The sequence below is a fragment of the Rhinichthys klamathensis genome, unplaced genomic scaffold (assembly GCF_029890125.1).
Source record: "Rhinichthys klamathensis goyatoka isolate OS25496 unplaced genomic scaffold, OSU_Roscu_1.1 h1tg000150l_1, whole genome shotgun sequence".
NCBI classification, from domain to species: domain Eukaryota; kingdom Metazoa; phylum Chordata; class Actinopteri; order Cypriniformes; family Leuciscidae; genus Rhinichthys; species Rhinichthys klamathensis.
The window spans coordinates 2,652,200-2,669,754 of record NW_026606685.1 but is presented as its reverse complement, the minus strand read 5'-3'; positions in this window follow the sequence as shown (position 1 = coordinate 2,669,754).

The following is a 17,555-nucleotide window of genomic DNA, read 5'->3' as shown; positions in this document are numbered from 1 at the left end:
GCAGTGCTGTTCATAAATTGAACGATCACGCAAAATAATCCTAAAATCATCCTCATTGTAAACTAACTGGACATCAGCTTTTTCAGTTAAACATAGACGACAGGAGTAATGTCCACTAAATGATTCTGTGAACCCAAGTATTGAGTGCATCCCCAAGTTGTCTCCAATTACTTGACATATTGTGCCATAAACTCTACTCGTTGATATGGTTCAATACCATCTGTCTCTAGAATCTTTGTCATGAATCAATGGTTGACAAAAAATATATAAATAATGTTTAATTTGTTAACATGGACTAAGAATGAACAATACTTCTACAGCATTTGTTAATGTTAATCTCAACATATAATACATTATAAAAATCAAAAGTTGTATCTGTTAACATGAAAGCACTATGAACTAAAATGAACAAACAAACAGTTCTACTTTTAACTAATACTAAAGTTATTTAATGTTAGTTAACACAGTGAGTTTTTAATGTTAACAAATGAGACCTTATTGTGTTAACATACACAAGCCCTGTGGACTTGCAACACGCTTATACCTCAAGCATATTGCTACATGACGAAGTACATTTCTAAGTAGCAACACAAGCTTCTTAACTTACCTTCATTGAGAAAATCTTGAAACGTACAATCGCTAAGCAATTTCACAAATTTCTTTACACCTTTATACTGAACTTTAACCAGCATGATGAAAGCTGTTGGTCAAGAAAAATGCAAATTATGACGCTGTTAAGTGTTAATAATATTAAAGAAGTTCCAGCGAGCCGCTGTTGTAAGAAGCTCCATTTGTCACCCCACAAATGTTACATTATAGGGAAATTGCAGCAAATTAATTCGTATCTACTAATTGTAAACATTGCATATGAAGCGTGCACGTCAAACACACGTCTCATATGATGAGCAAACATTAGTTCATAGTCATAAGCTGGCAGAAAGTTCAGCAAAACGTTTCCTGCTTGATTATCTGATCATTTATCTCCGCTGACTTTTACCTTGCAGACAAGAGTAATCGCTATGTACATTTGTAATCACTTGTAAATTCCTGACCATCCGAAGCTGCGCGTTCAAGGTCCACGTAAAAAATAAATAAAGATTTGCTCGTTACTGCTGCTCACTTAAACATTCAGAGATTATTTGTGGAACAATGCACAGTTATACTAAAATATAGGAGATAAAAATGCATTACAATGCTATTATTCGGCAGTACAAATAACGTGAGCCCCAAGAAGGGGAATATGGATGCTGCGTAATTTAAGTTAATTTAACTCATTAAACAGTTAAGTTGAACAAATCACAGACATTACCCTGTTATCTATCCCAGATTCTAAAATATAAGAAAATTTAATGTGACCGAGTAAGGATTCGGTATAGGGCGGGGCGTGTATTTATTTCATGCTATAAATAGCGCAACCGTGTAGACGGGAGAACTTCCTGACGATTTGACCTTTTCCGTCTCCTTCCGGTGTTGTGACCCGAAGCGCATAGCGAGCCGGCGGAAGTCCTTGATACAAGAGTGTGAGCGCGTGGGTGATGTAATGGGGCTAGTGCCGAGCGCTGGATGCCGTGTTTAATCCATAGCCACGAATCATTCACCCAGTCTGTTTTATTCTTGGATTACGATAGAGATCCTCCTTTGTGGAGCCCTATGCACGTGGACCTCTGACATCTAGCCCCTGCTGTTTTGTTTATGATTTATTTTCGTTATAATACCCTCAAAGTTTTGGTTATATACTGATTTCCTGCTGCTTAAATTGTGGTTTATTATTTTTGTGTACTGATCATTTAATTTGATTTTGGTTTAGACCAACCGCTGTGTTTGAGTATATGTAAGGGGGAGTGTTAACTTATATTCTTTTGTGTCCTAGGAGCCAGCCTGTGTGGGAGTACTTCCTCTGGGGTCGTTTGGGCCTTTCCTTCACTGCAGCTGGTGTGAGATTTCCTGCACTGCATGCGTATTGAAGTGGGAGTGTAGAGTGGTTTGTATTATGCACTGAATTTGCTTTTAGAAGTGATTTTATCATCTTGAGAATAGTACACGTGTGGTGTGTGCTCTTAGGGCGGCGGGTCCGCGGCCAATGACCCTCCTCTATTTTCCACACAGGCTTGGTTACTCCTATTTGTAATTGAGCTATTTAATGATAACTTAATGTTTATGTGATTAAGTTTTAGTGCTCCTTTTATAATACACACAACTAAAAGTGATTATTTATTCAGAGGTTTATAACCCATTGCCAATAAAAGTTATTAAACTTGAAGGTCACGTCTTCGTTCTTTTATCAATTACTGTTTGTTTGAACTTGGGTTGCTGTTATGTCCGTGGGTATATAACCCCGGTGGCGTAGTCGGGACTAGTGTGGCAAAAGGGACGCCACGGTTACATCTGGCGTAGTCGGCAGGGTTGCAGTTTTCTTGTGTAAAGCGGGACGTGACCTCCAGGTGTATAGCTATATTTTTTTTTTTATCAGCGGTTTACTTAGCGGTTGGTGTTTTTTTTTGGGGGGGGGGGGGGGGGGTGCTTTACAAAACAGCAGTGGCCTATCAACGGGAAGGTGTTTCGCCAGGAGATTGCTTCTAGTGAGGACGACGGAAGGAACTGTGCCTGGTGACCATGGAGTTGCAAGAGTTGCGGGACTTGGTTCAGCAGTTAAGGACTGATGATCAACGCCTTGTAGAGGCTCAGACTGCTCCTACAAGAACTGAACCCATTAACGTTGTTCCTGATATTCCCAGGCCTTCGGCTCAGTCTAATGGGTCCCATGATCGGTTGTTGTATGTGCCCAGGGAAAGGATGTGCCCTATCTTTAGAGGTACTGTGGGAATTGGAATAGCCGAATGGGTAGATGAGGTCCGCGCAAGTATGCGGGCCCGGGGTTTGACATCTGTTGATCAAGCTTACTTTATCTATGACCATTTGGAGGGGGAAGCCAAAAATGAAATTAAATATAGGTCTAGAGAAGAGAGAGAGGATCCAGAAAAGATTCTTTCTACCCTCCAAGAAATGTATGGGTGTTCTCAGTCTTATGTGGCATTGCAAGAAAAATTATTTTCCCGTAAAAAACTTGAGGGTGAATCATTACAGGAGTATTCTCATGCTCTGTTTGGGCTTATAAATGAGGTGTTGGAAACTGCCCCAGATGCAATGCCTAATTCTGCCATATTGTTAAGAGACCAGTTTGTTGAACATGTGACTGATCCAGCCCTTCGAAGGGCACTGAAACAAATTGTCCGAGTCCATCCAAGCCATACACTTTTGGATATTCGTAAAGAGGCCATTCGTTGGGAGCGGGTAGGTATGTCTTTAGAGGGGCGGGCACAGAGTTATTCTGTGCCTTCATTGTGTGCTACGCAGGTATCTACTACATCAAATACCTCTAGTACCAGTAACTATCCGGCTGAAATTGCTGAAATAAAAGAACTGTTAAAACAACAACAAGCACAGTTAAACCAGCTTGGGGAACAGCTTTACCGGTTACACCATTCTCCCAAACGACCCCCTATGCATCGTAATCAAGTCATGTGTAGACGTTGTCAACAGCCGGGTCAATTTGCTAGCCATTGTGACAATGAACGTGTTCAACCTCGATCACAGTCTCATTTCAGACAGGGGGTAGGATCCCAGCAGCAGCCGTCGGAAAACTAACTCCCTCTGAGTCGTTGAGTCACGGTTCAGAAGGGGATAACTTTGACTCAAGTAATCCCAATGAGGTAAGCCGCCTCAATTTACCGAAATTAGTAGGACCATGCCCGTCAGTTATGATATTGATGGGGGGGGTCAGGGTACCATGCCTTTTGGATACTGGATCAATGGTGTCCACGGTAACAGAAAGTTTTTTTCCCAACATTTTAGTGAACAGCTTCATTCTTGTAATTGGTTACAACTCAAAGCCGCCAATGGGCTTGAAATACTCTATGTTGGTTATGCAGAAGTGAATGTTGAGATTTTTGGAAAGTGTATACCAAAGAAGGGCATCCTTGTGGTAAAAGACACCCCTGGTCTATGGTCAAAAACAAATGAAGAGTTCAGATGCAAAAGCCTCTAAGTGCCATTTGAAATTTTCTTCTAGAATGATCATTTTTATCAAACTTGTATATTTAAGTTCAGTAATTTCACTTAAATGACAATTAATAGGTAATCTTCATTGCTATTTAAGTGAAATTACTGAACTTAAATATACAAGCTTGATAAAAATTATCATTCTAGAAGAAAATTTCAAATGGCACTTAGAGGCTTTTGCATCTGAACTCTTCAAATATTCCAGGTGTTTTGGGAATGAACATTATTGGTGAGTGTTATGACTTGTTGTTCAGTCAGCATGGTCCTTCTCTTTTCAGCCTTCCATGTGTCCAGCAGGCCCCGAAGGGGTGGAAACAGGCTCTCCAGTTTTGTCATAATACTCCCTTGTCGCTTAGGCCCAGCACCGGGATTGCAAGAGTTAGGGGTAGGTACCCTGCCCATCTACCAGGGGGCGCCATGAAATTAGTGGCGGCTACCTGCTCTCAGCACCTTACTGATCAGTCTAAGACTGTTGTTTTTGAGCCATTTCCCAATGTTATGCTTCCTGCTGGGTTACTAGTGGTTCCTGCTGTGGTACAGATGTTTAAGGGTACTGCTTATGTTCCTGTGATTAACGTTGGTAGTGTTGATGCCCGCGTTCCTTCGCGTTGCGCCTTAGGGACGTTAAAGCCGGCACAAATAGTTAGCTTACCTGCAGGAGTTGAGGAGGTTTCTTTTCCATTGGGGGTGGGGAAAGTCCAGGCAACAGTCAGTATGCAACAGGGGCAAGTTGGTAAAGTGCAGCAGCTGATACAGTCAGTTGACCTATCCGCCCTCTCTGATTCAGAGCAGAGTAAAGCTATTGGGTTATTGACAAAGTATCAGTCAGTGTTTGCTACCCATGAGGGCGATTTGGGTTGTACTAACCTTATTAGCCATGAGATCCCCCTAACTGATGACGCCCCTGTACGACAACGATATAGGCGCATCCCACCGACTGAATATGATGCTGTGAAGGCACATATAAATCAACTTTTGGAAAGTCAGGTGATAAGGGAGAGTTGCAGCCCCTATGCATCGCCAATAGTCCTAGTGAAGAAAAAAGATGGTACTCTGCGGTTATGTGTGGATTATCGCCAGCTTAATCGCAGGACTCGGAGAGACGCTTTTCCCCTCCCTCGCATCGAGGAGTCCCTTGATGCTCTTTCAGGTGCCCGCTGGTTTTCAACCTTAGATCTGGCAAGTGGCTACAATCAGGTGCCTGTTGAAGAGAGGGATAAAAGTAAGACCGCTTTCTGTACCCCTTTTGGGCTCTTTGAATTTAATCGTATGCCCTTTGGGTTATGTAACGCACCAAGTACATTTCAGCGACTAATGGAGCGCATGTTTGGGTCCCAGCACTTTCAAACTCTGTTGCTTTACCTTGACGATGTGATCGTATTTTCCAGTTCTATAGATCAACATTTGGAACGTCTGGACAAGGTTTTGAGCCGACTGCACCAAGAGGGTCTTAAGGTAAAGTTGGAGAAGTGTTGTTTCTTCCAGACGGAGGTCAAATATCTGGGACATGTGATATCTAATAAGGGAGTTTCGACTGACCCTGAGAAGATTGCTGTTGTAGCCAATTGGCCCCGACCAACGGACGTAGCAGCGCTAAGATCCTTTCTGGGGTTCTCGAGTTATTACAGACGATTTGTCAAAGATTTCTCAGTGATGGCGGCTCCCTTGTATCATCTGGTCGGAGAACTGGGTGGGAGTAAGAACAAAAAGGGCTCGCCGGGACCCGTGAACAGTGCTTGGACTGAGGCTTGTGAGAAGAGTTTTTAAGAACTGAAGGTACGTCTGACTACTACTCCTGTGTTGGCCTATGCTAATTTTCATTGCCTTTTATCCTGGAAGTGGATGCTTGCCAGAATGGACTGGGAGCAGTGTTGTCACAGGAGCAGGAAGGGAAAGTGAGGCCTCTTGCGTACGCAAGTAGAACATTGAGTCGAACTGAGAAGAGGATGCCAAACTATAGTTCCATGAAGCTCGAGTTTCTTGCTCTGAAATGGGCAATGGCGGGGAAATTTCGAGAATATTTGCTGGGCCATAAGTGCATCGTTTGGACCGATAACAACCCCCTGAGTCATTTAAACACCGCAAAACTTGGAGCTACAGAGTTACGGTGGGCAGCAGAGTTGGAAGCGTTTGACTACACCATCCGGTATCGTCCAGGACGGGCCAATCGGAATGCAGATTCCTTGTCAAGACAACATTCCCCGGATGTGGGATCTCTGGTGGACCAGGTTCTTCCAGGAACTTCGATTCCAGTACAGTTGGAACAGGTAGTAGGTCAGACACCAGTCATTGCTTGCCAGTCAGAGATATCTGTCTTACCAGCTTATGCCATGAATGATATTGCTAAACTTCAACAAGATGACCCTATAATTGGTACCTTTTTTCAATTTTGGCAAAACAAACGAAGGCCAGATCACGGGGAACGACAAGCATTGAGTAAGTCTGTATTGGAGTTGATGCGACAATGGGAACGGTTGGTGGAGAGAGAGGAGGTACTGTACCGTAGGACTTTTCGTCCTGATGGTGGAGAAGAGGTGCTGCAACTAGTATTGCCAGAATCTCTACAGGAGGAAGTGTTACAGCAGTTACATCAGGGGCACGGTCATCAAGGTATTGAGAGGACAACTGAGCTGGTTCGTTCAAGGTGTTACTGGCCTGGAATGTATAAAGCCGTTAAGAAGTGGTGTGAGGAATGTGAACGTTGTACGCTGGCTAAACCCGCACATCCTTCTGTGAAGGGACCAATGGGACACTTGATTGCTGCAAGACCAAATCAAATTCTAGCAATCGATTTTACTTTTCTGGAGCGTTCAAGGGATGGGAAGGAGCAAGTACTAATAATGACGGATGTTTTCTCCAAATTTACGCAGGCAGTTCCAACCTATGACCAAAGGGCTTCCACTGTAGCAAATGTCCTGGTGAAGGAATGGTTTTGCCGGTTTAGGGTTCCAGCTCGCATTCACCAGGGTCGGAGTTTTGAAGGGGCACTGATACAACAACTTTGTGACCTGTATGGGATACAGAAGACCCGCACAACACCCTACCATCCTCAAGGCAACGGCCAATGTAAAAGGTTTAACCGAACACTGCATAGCCTTCTTTGTACACTTCCAAAGTCTGCTAAAGTTGACTGGCCTAAGTATTTGCCCCAACTATTGTTCTCTTATAATACTACCATACATCAGACCACAGGCGAGTGCCCACATTTTGTAATGTTTGGCCAGGAACCTAATTTGCCAGTTGATTTTCTCCTTGGAAGAGTTCCACAGCCGACGGCAGGGACCGTAATGGACTGGATGGAGGAACATCGGGAGCGGTTGCAAGTTGCCCTTTCCCTTCCTGCAGTGGAGTAAATTCTGTGCCCGATCCAGCTGTGTCTTCCCCTGGCCGTGCAGAGTCTGTAGCTGGCTTATTACATCCTGATGACTGGCAAGAGGCATCGAGCAGTGGAGTAAATTTCCCACGCAGATCTACAAGAGAAACCGCAGGGACACATTCCAACCTTCATCGCTTGCCTAGGGCTGTGGGGACTAGTGCTAATGGGGCTGCAACTCCTTTCTTTGGCCATAGTGAAGGGGTGACAATTGTTGCTAGACCTTAGACTTAGGTCATTTAAGTATTGAGTGAGTTTTCCTTGGGTTTTGTGTATTTTAAAAATTTAAATTATTTTTGTATTTTTTATTTTTTTTTATATATTGCCGACGGGGCGTCGACACAGAATGTGGGGATGGATTGTGACCGAGTAAGGATTCGGTATAGGGCGGGGCGTGTATTTATTTCATGCTATAAATAGCGCAACCGTGTAGACGGGAGAACTTCCTGACGATTTGACCTTTTCCGTCTCCTTCCGGTATTGTGACTTGAAGCGCATAGCGAGCCGGCGGAAGTCCTTGATACAAGAGTGTGAGCGCGTGGGTGATGTAATGGGGCTAGTGCCGAGCGCTGGATGCCGTGTTTAATCCATAGCCACGAATCATTCACCCAGTCTGTTTTATTCTTGGATTATGATAGAGATCCTCCTTTGTGGAGCCCTATGCACGTGGATCTCTGATGTCTAGGCCCTGCTGTTTTGTTTATGATTTATTTTCGTTATAATAACCTCAAAGTTTTGGTTATATACTGATTTCCTGCTGCTTAAATTGTGGTTTATTATTTTTGTGTACTGATCATATTATTTGATTTTGGTTTAGACCAACCGCTGTGTTTGAGTATATGTAAGGGGGAGTGTTAACTTATATTCTTTTGTGTCCTAGGAGCCAGCCTGTGTGGGAGTACTTCCTCTGGGGTCGTTTGGGCCTTTCCTTCACTGCAGCTGGTGTGAGATTTCCTGCACTGCATGCGTATTGATGTGGGGGTGTAGAGTGGTTTGTATTATGCACTGAATTTGCTTTTAGAAGTGGTTTTATCATCTTGAGAATAGTACACGTGTAGTGTGTGCTCTTAGGGCGGCGGGTCCGCGGCCAATGACCCTCCTCTATTTTCCACACAGGCTTGGTTACTCCTATTTGTAATTGAGCTATTTAATGATAACTTAATGTTTATGTGATTAAGTTTTAGTGCTCCTTTTATAATACACACAACTAAAAGTGATTATTTATTCAGAGGTTTATAACCCATTGCCAATAAAAGTTATTAAACTTGAAGGTCACGTCTTCGTTCTTTTATCAATTACTGTTTGTTTGAACTTGGGTTGCTGTTATGTCCGTGGGTATATAACCCTGGTGGCGTAGTCGGGACTAGTGTGGCAAAAGGGACGCCACGGTTACATTAAGATTAAAACTGCTAACTAACTTAAACTATGCAACTAGCAAACTAGCCTCGAGATCATATCAGTGGTCTGTCGTGTTATCTGAAAGGAAATAATGTTAGCACTCAGGCAATGTTGAGAAACATACTAATATTATTCTGAATGATCAGAAATGTGAACTAAACATGAACATTTTTAAGTGGTTATAAAATATTATTCCTGTTTGAACACTCCTCTCCTCGTGGTCGTCCGCAATTAATCAAAGAGGAAATAATGTGCAAGGACCGCAAATTGGATCAACTCATCACCAGTGTCAATTATGTCAACTCGCTCTAATTACGCTGACTCCGACCACTGATTTACTCTGCAAGTGTTGATGCCATTCAAATCAACACTAGAATCAACACTTTTTAACTCTGATAAATTAACACCATAAAAACAACTCTAAACTAAACTACACTGGATATTTTGCTCTCGAAGAAAACAAGTCAGTCAATAATCTCTGAACTGAAGAGGTTAGATTATAGACTACTTTTAATGGATGTGAAACGCAGCAGGCAGTCGGTCAGAACTGTATAAGTTGACGCTTAATTGAACAGATACTCCAAGCAGGGTTTAAGATTTACTTTACTGAATAGCTGGTAGATTTACATATGGGTATGTGAGTGTGGTTCTATAACAAAACAACAAAGAGATAAACATTAGGATACATGAACATTATACATAACATAAACATTATCAGCATTCAGGCCATATACAATCCCATAAAGAAATATTATTAGACAGAATAATTATACTAAACATCGCCACAAGAAGGCGCTGATAGCACGTAAATGCGTTCCGCTAGACATGCCATATAACCATGATAGAACGAATGTCACTATAGCAACCTCGCACGCTGTGATTGGTCTAAAACATCCAGGACATTTAAGGACGTCCGGGCCTTTTGTACAGCCGCCCCCGAATTCAAGAACTGAATTTGATCATCTCGAAGGGTCTAAATTTTGTCCTGGTCGTCCTCAGGTAGAGCTGGAAGCTGGATGAGGCGAGCCGCGATCCGCGTGTAAGTCTTACCCTTGACATCTACACTGGCTGTCCGGACACGCCCATCGGAACCTGGAAACACCTGGGTGATCCTGCCTACTGGCCAGAGAGCACGAGGAAGTTGGGGATCGACGATCATGACCACGTCTCCACTTTCCAATGACTTCTTCTCGGTCCTCCACTTCTGGCGAGCTTGGAGACCAGGTAAGTAGTACTTGAGAAAATGTCTCCAAAAGTGGTCAGCCAGCAGTTGGCTGTGGCGCCAACGTCTGCGACTCAGAATCTCGGACTCTTGGTAGACTACCTGAGGTAAGGATGTGTCTCGACGGCCGATTATGAAGCAGTATGGGGTTATTGGATCAGGGTCAGCCACGTCCGAGGAGGTATACCCAAGGGGCTTTGAGTTGAGAATACCTTTGACCTCGATCAGAACTGTTCTTAGGACTTCCTCCGTGACGGTTTGAGCCCTGATGGTCACTCTGAGGACTGTTTTGATCGAGCGGATCTCTCTCTCCCAGCAACCGCCGAAGTGAGGGGCGCCTGGCGGGTTGTAAACAAACTTTATCTGCTGGCTGGCGAGGTGACTCTGTAGCTCATCTTGGAGGGTGGCGAAAGAGTCATCTAATTCCCGTTCTCCTCCCTTAAAGTTGGTGCCTTGGTCGCTCAATAACTCGCACGGCTTCCCTCGGCGTGCAATGAACCGCCGTAGAGACATCAAGTACGAATCAGAGTCCATACTGATTAGAAAATCGATATGGACTGCCCTGGTGGTCATACACTTGAAGATTATGCCCCACCTCTTCTCGTTACGTCGGCCGATCTTAATTATGAAAGGGCCAAAACAGTCCATGCCAGTCGAGTAAAAGGCTGGACGGAAATATCTCTGTCTGGTCAGGGGTAGGTCAGCCATGAGGGGAACTTCTGGACGACCTCTCCATTTCCTACACTCTGTACACTGACGCTGGTATCGGCGGACAGCTTCTCGGCCTTTCAGAATCCAGTAAGTCCTTCTGATCTCTGTGAACAGTCTCTCTGTTCCGGGGTGATGCAGTCTATCATCATAATCCTTGATAATTAGCTCTGTAGTAGGATGTCGAGGGACCACCGGATGAGCAACATCCGCTTCTAATACCTCACAGTGTCGGAGACGGCCTCCTACACGAATCAATCCAGCAGCAGCGTCAAGCTCAGGGGAGAGTGAAACAAGTCTGCTTGCGGCTGACACTGGTTTGCCTGACTTTAGAAGCTTCAGCTCATCGGGAAAGGACTCTGATTGAGCTTGGCGAAGGACTGCTTGTTGAAGGTCTCTTTGGAGATCAGCACTGGAGGTGTAGGCTGCCCCGTGAAGCTTCTCCCCATAGGCGTTCAGGCACTCCGACAGCGTGTTATAGTGCGGTGACTGAAGTGAGTGTGCAGTTGTGGTCATTAGCCCAGAGAAGGCTGACTGTCTTAACTCACTGCTTGGCTCTTCAATTGACAGAGAGGGCTGTCCGGGCCAACTATCAGGTGGCAGCTTGAGGAATGCCGGCCCCTGGCTCCACCGGCTCCCTGTAGCAAGGTCACGAAGAGGCTTGCCTCGCGTGATGTCATCCGCTGGGTTGTCTGCGGATCTGACATAGCACCAGGTGGACGAAGCTGTTATTTCTTGGATCTCTGCCACCCGAGTTCCTACAAACACCTTGTAACGACATGAACTGGAAGTGAGCCATGTGAGCACGGTGGTGGAGTCTGACCAGAGCGTGGTGGAGTGAATGGGAATTGTAAGCTCTGTAGTCAGAGAGTTGAGAGAGTTGTGCTCCAGTAAGAGCGGCACACAGCTCTAAGCGGGGTATAGATTGATGCTTGCGGGGCGCAACACGGGATCTGGCGGCGATAAAGATGACTTCTACTTGACCTTCTTTGTCTTCTGTCCGCAGATAGGCCACGGAACCATATGCCTGCTCAGATGCATCACAGAAGACGTGGATGTCGTATCTGCAGGACGGGTGATCCATCTGTGAGCTGACATAGCATCGGGGTAAGGATATCTTCTCTAGTCCACTCAACTCTTTCTCCCACTCGAACCATGAAGCAAGGAGTTCCTCAGGTAACTGCGGATCATCCCAGTCGCGCTTTTTATCCCATAATCGCTGTACCAATATCTTCGCCCTGGTGGTGTAAGGGACAATTTAACCGAGGGGGTCATATTGGCTGGCCAGTACATGGTAGATGCTGCGCATTGTCACAGTGGAGCAGCAGCTAGCTCGGTGCTTGTAACGTAGAGTGTCAGACTGACAATGCCAGTGTAGTCCGAGCGTAGACTCATGGACGTCTTGTTGGCCTTGACTAAGCCAGAGGTCGCAGGTATCTGGTGCCACGTCTTCTGCTGGATCTGGCCATTCATCACATAGTAGTAGATCATCTGCATACGGTGACTGGCTCTCTGGAGGAGAAGATGATCGTGACACGCTCTTAGCCGTAGGCGGAAACAGAGGTAATGCTCTCTTCATATTCGCTGAATCAGTAACTTGATAATCTGCTAGATGTGCAGGTAGCCTTATCTGTCGTCTAGGTCGAACAACAGGAGTATCTAGCTCAAAGTGGGATGTCATCTCTCTGCTGTGATTCACTATCCGGCTCGAAGGACCATTTAATGAAGAGGTTCGATTATAGACTACTTTTAATGGATGTGAAACGCAGCAGGCAGTCGGTCAGAACTGTATAAGTTGACGCTTAATTGAACAGATACTCCAAGCAGGGTTTAAGATGTACTTTACTGAATAGCTGGTAGATTTACATATGGGTATGTGAGTGTGGTTCTATAACAAAACAACAAAGAGATAAACATTAGGATACATAAACATTATACATAACATAAACATTATCAGCATTCAGGCCATATACAATCCCATAAAGAAGTATTATTAGACAGAATAATAATACTAAACATCGCCACAAGAAGGCGCTGATAGCACGTAAATGCGTTCCAATAGACATGCCATATAACCATGATAGAACGCTGATCACCGCGTGATAATAATCATCTCCAAAGTAACCGTACAACCAATAATAACATAATATCTAATACATTACATTAGTAACATATAGAAACTCTGAAATGATACTGAATAGAAAGTAATACAGCATATTCATACTAATCGGCTGGTGCTCGCGCTGATGAACATAGACTACCAGCAGAGCCGGCCCGAGCCTTTTGGGGGCCCTAAGCAGAATTTGAATTGGGGGCGCCTCCCACTACACGGAGTCACCTGTGCTTGACGATTATTGACACAAATGTCACGCAATAATGATACATTATAAATTAATACAGTGAGGTTATGTATAAATACAAAATAAATACTTAATAAAAAATAGATAGCCTACTAAAATATTTTTTTAACTTTTACTTTACTCTTTTACTAACTCTTGAGAAAACTGAGAAATCAAAAACATAATAAGAGCAAGGGTTCAACAATGACAATTATTGTTGAAAACTGTAAAAATAGTATTATTTCTCAACTGTTTCAATACAATGTAACTGTCCACAAAATCTTTTTTTAATTTTTTTTTATTTTTTTTTATTGTAACAGACTTTGTTAGATTGTACATGACAAAATCCAACAAAGTCTGTTACTATAATACCGGTAATGATGCACTGGCGCTCGTTGTATATGTGTATGCAATGTATTTTTCCCCTCGGGGCTTGCCGTAGATAGGAATGGGTCAATTGCTGCACAAAACATACCGTTAGTAATCATCCAAGCATACTTTTATCTTGCTCTTTTTTTCTCCTGCCGTGTCATTCTCTTCGTTCTATTTTCGGCACCAGAGGGATACGTCCTTTTTTTGTGACATGCCATAACATTACCGCGAGTCCGCGACTATGCGCAGTTGCGCACGAATTGTCTATGCACGCGCGAGGTGTCTAGATTATGCGCATGACTTAAACGCTGGCAGACGCAGCAGCAGTTGTAGGGAGATAGGCTATATTGATCATGAAATCAGAATTTTTTTTGTCTTTAATTATTCATTCATTTATATTAATTCATTCATTTATGTCACTTGTTTAAGTTATCTAAAAAATATATTTTTCGATTTTTCGACTCGATTGGGGGCTCCCTGGTGGCCAAGGGGCCCCAAGCAGCTGCTTAGTTCGCTTATGCCTGGGGCCGGTGTTACACCAGGTATATATAACTCCAGAGGTGGGTAGTAACGAAGTACATTTACTTCGTTACATTTACTTGAGTATTTTTTTGGAAATTTTTTACTTTTAAGATTTAATTGTGGGTACTTTTACTTTAACTCGAGTACATTTCTAATGAAAAAACGGTACTTTTACTTCGTTACGTTGGACGACGTTCCTCTCGTTACTTTATTTTAATGCAATATGTTGTTAAAAGCGTAGTTTATTCTAAGCGCGCGCTCTCTCTTTTTTTCTGGGCATGAGCGATTCTCAATTCACAAATGAATCACACTTTTGAGTCGATTCTGTTCAAAGACTTCATCAAACAAGTTGGGCAGATCTGTCTAAATCGGTTCGCGAATCAGTTTGAATGATCTGTTCAGTTTCCTGCACGCACTGAATCGTCTCGGAGTCGTAAAAGGAAGATTTAAGAACATCAAGAGCGTTGTATGAAGTGGCGGTCCACAGTCTACAGTCTGGAAAGTAAATCTGCAAATACATCATTTTTTTGCCAGCGATGAAGATCTTTATTAGTTGAACATCTTCGTATGTTACTTCGTAAGCTGTCTGTGAATGAATTATTCCACACGACGATACATTCGATTTCATTTCATTCAGGTAATACATTTTACAACAAAACAGATTATTACGCCATATAGCACTAGGCTACTACAAAGTATGACATTACCCTTTTTTTGGACATATACATTACTTTATACATTAAATAAGCTATCATCGTCCAGTTTATGAATGTGTGTAGGCCTACATACACAATGTGTGTATTGCGCAGTGGCGTGCGAACTCGGCTTGAAAACGAATGCCGTTGCCTGCCTTATTAGACACAGTTAACCAGTTTAAAGATGCTTTCATAAATATAGCCTACATTTAAATACATTTTGGAGAACAGACAGAAGAAGATCCGTGCATTTGATCGTTGTTTGGCATGACATGACTGCTGCGGGCACATGTGCAGAGTTTTAACACTTTCTAATCTGTGTCAATGGTTCCCATCCCTTTACATATGAATGCAAAACTCCATAGAGTCACTTTATTCCGACATTGTCTAATAATCCAAATGTAGTTGTATAAGTTATTATACTATTATACAAACCAAAGGACAGGCAATGGTTTTCGGGCTATAGATATAATATACAGATATACAGAAATAATGTTTGTCTCTTCTGTTTTTGTTGCAAAGATAGCTTATCTAATTATGATAATTTTAGTCATTAAAATTAAAAAATATCTAAATAATATCATGTTATATATATATATATATATATATATATATATATATATATATATAGGCTTATGTGATCCAAAGTAACTAGTAACTGAGTAGTTTTTTCATTGGATACTTTTTTACTCTTACTCAAGTAACTTTTAAGATTATTACTTTTACTTTTACTTTTACTTTGAGTAAATATTTCTATAAGTACTTGTACTTTTACTTGAGTACAGTTTTTGGATACTCACCTCTGTATAACTCATATTCACCCTGAAAATGCTAATTATTATCTTTGTTGATACAGATCCAGTGTGATGTCTGTGCCCGTTGGTTCCACATGAAATGTGTTGGGGAGCCCGACCACAAGAAATCCTACTGCTGTGCAGCATGCATTTAAAAATTTTTTTCTTTTTTTTTTCTTTTTTTTTTGCTTAGTTCGTCAAATTTGTAAATGGTTAATGTTTGAAATCAATGTTTCTAATGTTTTAAAAAAAAATTAATTATTAAAACATTTCATTATAAAATATTGCAATGGTTTTATTTAAAACACTTCCTGTCCAAAAGAAACAATAAGTTGCAAAAGAATAACATCACATTCATTATGAGTGAAATAGAGGAGGGTAACAGAATTCGGTCACCAATAGCCTTATCATATTTGGTGACCCTACTGTATGTCCGCTTCTGTTCATGTCAGCCCAAAATGATTTCTACTGTAAGAAGCTGAAGAGTTCACACATCATCAGAGTGAATTTGGAGTGTGTCACATTCATTATGAGTGAAATAGAGGAGGGTAACAGAATTCGGTGACCTTTAAAATAGCCTTATTATATTCGGTGACCCTACTGTATGTCCGCTTCTGTTCATGTCAGCCCAAAATGATTTCTACTGTAAGAGGCTGAAGAGTTCACACATCATCAGAGTGAATTTGGAGTGTGTCACATTCATTATGAGTGAAATAAAGGAGGGTAACAGAATTCGGTGACCATTAAAATAGCCTTATCATATTTGGTGACCCTACTGTATGTCTGCTTCTGTTCATGTCAGCCCAAAATGATTTCTACTGTAAGAAGCTGAAGAGTTCAGCGGGAACCGATGAAATAATTTTCGCTGCCGCTAGGGTGCGTCTAGATTTCTAGGCTAGCCCTGACTACCAGTTACTGAATATCAACGGAACAAACATAGAAATATGAACTTGGTATGAACGCACACAGCGACTCAATGTACATGTACACCAGCTGAATGACCGTCGAACACTACAAATTTACTATATTCAAACTAGTGCTGCACGATTAATCGTATCGCAATCGTAATCGCGATGTCAAACCTATGCGATTATATAACGCAAAATGCCGCACATGCCTAAAAACCATTTTGCACGACAAGAAGTCAAAAGAGAGCGCGCTGCCTGTGAATGTCCTGAATGTGACACACAGAATAACCCCTCATTTACACTGCACACGCCGCTTCGCTAGGCGCCTAGTCTATTTTTGACGGACGCCGCGTCCAAGCCGCACCGTAAATACAAAATAAAAGTAAACAAAAACACCGTCAATTTCATAATAAACACCCTGTGCAGAATCCCAATTGTATTGCACACCAATATATCCTTGGTAAAATCCATAGACTGTAGGTAGACACACAAAAATCAAGAAAAACCACGCCGGACAGGCAAATCACGTGGTCTCGCGCATCCAGTCGCTTCGCGTCTGAAATGCTCCTGGTGTGAGTTGGCACTGTGTGAAGGACGGAATAAAACCGTGTCGCAGCCGTAAATGCGCCGCAGACGTGTGCAGTGTAAATGAGGGGTTAATGACACAGCTTTTTCAAGGTTGGATTTGGTCAGGCTTTAACTAAAGCTCTTCTCAAAACATCCAGATAATGTGTTCTTTCTCTCAGCGAGAGGACGCTTCAATCTAACAGTAACTTTAGCTAAGAAATGATTCCAAATAACCCTTGTGACCTATAGTTGTCATGGTGAGCTAGAGCATATATCTGTGTACACATTAAAGACATTTCTCAAACAAAACAAGTCCATATTTCATTTCCGGAAGCCGGGCTAAATGAGCAACCAGTGTTACTGCATTCCTGGCATGGGCCAGACCTCTCAGATTAAAAAAAATATATAATAATAAAAATGTAAATATATAAATATTAAATATTAAAAATATCAATATAAAAAAATTTATAATAAATAAATGAATGTATTTTATTTATGAAATGTGGATTTACTACTCTGAAATGTATGCAACACTTATTGAATAGTCCTTATGGATGTTTTTTCTCTCAGGTGAGAATATTTTTTTCATAGGTTCCCA